The sequence below is a fragment of the Nannobrachium achirus genome, assembly GCF_963921795.1.
Source record: "Nannobrachium achirus genome assembly, chromosome: 21".
NCBI lineage: Eukaryota > Metazoa > Chordata > Actinopteri > Myctophiformes > Myctophidae > Nannobrachium > Nannobrachium achirus.
In genome coordinates, this window is record NC_137828.1 from 57,605,420 (window position 1) to 57,611,332 (window position 5,913).

The window sequence follows — 5,913 nt, forward strand, 5'->3', positions numbered from 1 at the left end:
AAGATTTATGAAGAGCTACTGAAGGGTTCACAATTCACATTAGCTGGTACCTGGATAATAAATCAAATGTATCATGCTGTAATCCTGTAAAATAACACTCACTGAAAATCTCTTGCTCATTATGACCACAAGGTGGCAATGTTTTTTAACTTTACATTTTCTATCTGCAACATGATGAATAGAATCATGAAAACAGCCTATGCTTATTTTGTTTACTTCCCTACAGATAAACATAATGTCAACAAAGCTGTATAAAACTGTCAAGTAAACTGTAAACTACATGACCAATAAAGCTACTTGTGTGTTAAAATGACCCTTCTATACATATCATATTCATATTTATATTAAATGGGAATGCAAGGACAAAAAGGTGACATAATAAAGATAAATATGAGTTTATTTGTTGCATTTCAGTAACATCACTGACTGGAGAGATCCATCAGAAATGGCCTGTCCTCTAAACTCATAATAACCACCATAAAACCTTCTAAGAACAAAAACAAAAGATAAAAAAGTGCCCCTTAATTATAAAAGTGAATATAAGAAGAAAAAAAAAACTATTAAGTATAGCTGCAAAGAAGATAACCGTTAAAACAATACAAACAATGTCTGGAGGTCATTCTCAGTTACAGACTGCGCTGGACGGATACAGGATAGGTGGACACTAGGGACATGTGGACACCCCTATGTAGAATTGTCTATTTCGTCCAAACTGTTATTAATATATTTGAAAAATTATCTTCAGTAATGTGTAAATGTGTAAAGTAAACATGATGTGAACATCCACGGTACATCATTTTCAGACTTTATCCTTCAACTTCTTGTTTACGCCCCAAAATGATGGATATACAGGTTTTGTAGCAGTTTGTAGCAATTTTAGAAATATTAGACCTTAACAAAACATGACTGACACCAAATGTGTGGCTGTCTAGCGGTTAGAGCATATGCCTTTTATGCAGAAGGTTGATGGATCAAATCCCGCCTGGGGTTGATATAAGCATAAAACCATGACATTTGTTAGACTTGTACAGTTTGGGTCCTTATGGAGCCTTCCCAAAAATGCCCCTCCTTGATGCATGTTTTTATATCCGCCATTACTAAAGGTATTTTGCATCATAACTCCTGAACCAAGCATTATAATACAAACTATGTGATGTCTACACCTACTCTATGTTGTCATGCCCAAGGATTACAATGATATCATGTACCAGCTCAGTGGCCTAGTGGTTTGAGTGTCTGCCCTGAGACTGGAGATCGGGGTTCAAACCCCAGTCGGGTTATACCAAAGACTCTAAAAAATGGGACCCAGTTCCTCCCTGCTTGGCACTCAGCATCAAGGGTTGGATTGGGGGTAAGTCCCTGCGACATGCTAGCGTTATGTCAAGGGGGTGTACTTGTACATCAAGCTGCCTCACGCAACAGGAGATGGCCCTATGAGCCTCATGGCTCTGCCGAGTCATATGGGCCTCATGGCTCGGCAAGGCTATGTACAGCACCATAAACTGTCCAGGTGAATATTATCACAGTATTTTATGTCTGTTGCATATAGGCCTACAGTCTTTTGCATACATGTTGTGTAGAGGCCAATTTGTGCTTTTACCTATAACCACCGATTAGTGTAAAACTTTGTATGCACACTTCCCAGAGGCCAAGGAAAAACCTGTGCCCTGCATTTTTCACATCTGCCATTTATAGCGCCACCAGAAGGCAGACTTACAGTATGTAAAACACATTCTTCGATATTACTCCTTCAGATTTGATCCGAAAATCACACAAATCAGTACACTATATCTCTACAGTGATGTAATCATGACGGATTTGTCCGATATCATATTCTATCTAATAGACCTTTTGTCAGCCTTCTGATTGGTCCCTGAGACTCCCTGACTGGCCAACCAGAAAAAACATTCACTTTTTGCCTTGGGGGGTGGAGTTTGTGCAGTGGAGAATGTTGCTTCAGCCTTTCAAAAACTGTCCGCAGTGCGGAGCATGACCTTCGTCCAGTACGGCCGCGGCAGTAGGGGGCGATCTCGCTCATCATAATGAATAAGCTTCAACAAACTAGTTCACATGGACCTTATCAATGGTCTAACTAGTTACGATTGGGTACTTTAAATGGGCAGAATTACGTGTATGTGAGGAGAACAGATTATAGTTCTCCTCTTCCTACCCAAGATTCAATGCGCTTTCTATTTCTATTTCTATTCTCTCTCTGATCCAGAGGATTAAACTAATTAAAACATATATTTTCGGGGGGAAACTACTGTTTTGCTATGTAAAATTTTGTACCCTTTTCTTCCCTTTTTATTAATATCACGTAGATGTGTTTTTTTTGGTACTTTATATAGCTGTAATGAGGCTATGAACAAAAAAGAATCCCATCCACTTCCACTATAAAAGAATCTGCAATAGTGATTCTGTCCCACTGGGATTAAACAAATTAAAACATATATTTTCGGGGAAACCCCCTGTTTTGCAATGTAACTACTGTACCTTTGTCTTCCCTTTTTATTAATATCACCTAGATGTTTTTCCTTTGGTACTTGATATAGCTGTAATGAGGCTATGAAAACATTAAAAAATCCCATTCACTGCCACTATAAAAACAATCTGCCCAGGGAAAATGTCCCATCATAGTAACAGGGCAGAATGGGGCGGGATTTGCAAACTAGTCTATTGGCTAACATTGAATTCCAAGGTTTGCAGGATTGCTCCTTTTTGAACAAAATGTCTCAAACGCAGCCTGCTATGTGTGTGAGATTTTGCACACACATTCCCACTAGGCCAAGGAACAGATGCCACCCTTCTCACATTGGCCTGTTATAGCGCCACCAGCGGGTCAATTTTTGCAAAACACATGTTTGGAACAAAATGCCTCAAATCCCGCATGTAGCGTCCGATTACCGTGAAAGGCCCAAGAACACGTGGTACCCTTTTCACTTTGGCCTATTATAGAGTCACCACTAGGCAAAAAAAAAAAAAAACACCTGACCTGCCGGAGACCTGTTCGGAAGAACACTGCTTCTAGTTTTTCTTTGATTTCTTCTTTGCTTTCCCTTGATGCTTTTTTGCTTCCCTGCTTTTTCTGCCTTGGCCACTTTATCGCTGCTTGTAGCTATATTTATTATTATTACATAATTCACCAGGAACGTTACCATTAGCTCTGGAGACTGGCAGGTTTAACGCCAAACCAGAGGAAAGAAGATATTTTATGTTTTGGTTGTTGAAGCCCTATAAATATGATGATATAAGAGAGATATTCGTTAGTAAGATGTCTTCTTTTCATGGTGATTTCCTTGAGTTTGATGATTGTGAAAAAAACCTGAGGTATGTTTTTGTTAAAGGAGCTTTAGTTGTGGCATATTTTAGACAGACAGGGACATGTACTGTAGTCAGCAGTTATACAAAACAAACATAAGAATACAGCAGGTATGCATGCACAGGCAAATATGCTTTGCACAAAATGTTCAATATCCCAAAGACTTTTTCCTCTCTGTGATGGACTGATGGTTGCATGTGGACCAGTTAGGCAAGAAGCCTCATTAACCTATGTTTACATTTAATATCAGAATCAATATGAACAGTATCACTGGAGGGGAACCTCATCAAGTTATGTCAGCAGTGAGCACCTGTTTACATTTAACCAGTGGTGAAAAACATGAAGAGAAATGGCATGTGTTTATGGAAGCAACGGCATACTGTGAAACACGTGTTTCGAACATAACCCCTGTTTGTGAAGTCCTGAAAGAAGCATATTTTGAGTTAAAAGCCCCGGGAAAAACTTTATGTCATGTTTTAGGGGAACGCCCCCTTGAATAAAACAACACTTATTGCGTTTTCACCTTGAGAACTGTTTCCGGGTGCTGGTTTGGGTTCAGACTTCACAATACTTACCGTTTAAAAACTTTATTTGAAGACATTTACTACTTGAATTATTTGAAAACATTGTTTTGAAGACTTGAGTGATTTAAAAGAGATGCTTACGTTGTTGAAAATGGCAAGGTTGTTAACCTTCTGTGTTGAAGGTTTACAACCTGATGACCAACTCTTCAACAAAGAAGACAACAAATGAAAAAGTTGGAAAATAAAGATATTGAGAGTTAAGACCTTGGGGAGTTAACTAAAATATGTGGGAACTTGACATGCCTGTGGCTAAAAGTGTTCATTCATTGAACTGTGGGTTGTTGTGACTTGTTTGTTTGTGGTTGCTTTGAAACGTATTGGTTACAAACATAACTTTTGCGTTTACATTTCGTAAATATCTAATTATGGAGAAGTGTAAAATAAAATTCACACCAGTGTGAATGGAGCGGTGGTGTCCATGCATTTCAAGGTTGTGTGTATGCGTGCATGAACAGTAAATTTCAAGGCTGCTCAACAGTCACCCAGCGGTATTGCAGGCCAGGCTACAGACACTCATAGCTACACACATGGTCACGCTAAGGAGAAGGTGTGACCACCGCTGAATATTTCTCTGGTAGACAGAATCTACCTGGCACCCCTAAAATTGGCACTTTGGAAACTATTACACACACACACATACATACACACACACACACACACACACACACACACACACACACACACACACACACACACACACACACACACACACACACACACACACACACACACACACACACACACACACACACACACACACACACACACACATAGATATTTTAATTTAGAGAGGTTATTTTACAGGTTCGGAGGTTCCAGTCAGTGTTTTATGTCTTTAACGCCGATGATCACCGGTTCAAGTCTCACCTCATGCAGACTATTTAAATTGCGTATTATAGTGTTTGGAAGAGCACTGTTTCTAGTTTTTCTTTTATTTCTTTTCCCACTTTTCCCTTGCTTTCCAGAGCTGCTTTTTAGCTTTTTTGCTTTCCTGCTTTTTCTGGCTTGGCCACTTTATCGCTGCTTGCAGCTATATTTATTATTGTTATTGCTTATTGTTATTATTTAGTTTCTATTTAGTTTTCGTCAGTGATAAAAGGTAGTCGACGAACATTTTTCGTCATAGTAACCCTTGACCTCACTTCTTCTACACACTGTGTGTGTGTGTGTGTGTGTGTGCGTGCGTGCGTGCGTGCGTGTGTGTATTAATTTGTGTTTTATTGAGTAAATCACATTACTTCGCACCAGCACTGCATTTGATAACTTCTCCGGGCAAAGGAGGCATACTGGTTTGGGACTCGTAGCATAAATTCCAAATATTATCAAATTACTAACCCTAACCCTAGTTTCAGTTTAAAGTTAGGGTAAGAAAACTGACTGAGTTCTCTTGATTGGATTAAAGTGAAAATGTATTTTCCTTTTAATAAAAAGCAAGGAGAGACATGGGGAGTCCTGTTACTGAACACACACACACACACACACACACACACACACACACACACACACACACACACACACACACACACACACACACACACACACACACACACACACACACACACACACACACACACACACACACACACACACACACACACACACACACACACACACACACACACACAGGTTTATGAAGAGCTACTGAAGGGTTCACAATTCACATTAGCTGGTACCTGGATAATAAATCAGTAATCCTGTAAAATAACACTCACTGAAAATCTCTCGCTCATGACCACAAGGTGGCAATGTTTTTTAACTTTACATTTTGTATCTGCAACATGATGAATAGAATCATGAACAAAACAGCCTATGCTTATTTTGTTTACTTCCCTACAGATAAACATAATGTCAACAAAGCTGTATAAAACTGTCAAGTAAACTGTAAACTACATGACCTGTAAACTACATGACCAATAAAGCTACTTGTGTGTTAAAATGACCCTTCTATACATATCATATTCATATTTATATTAAATGGGAATGCAAGGACAAAAAGGTGACATATTAAAG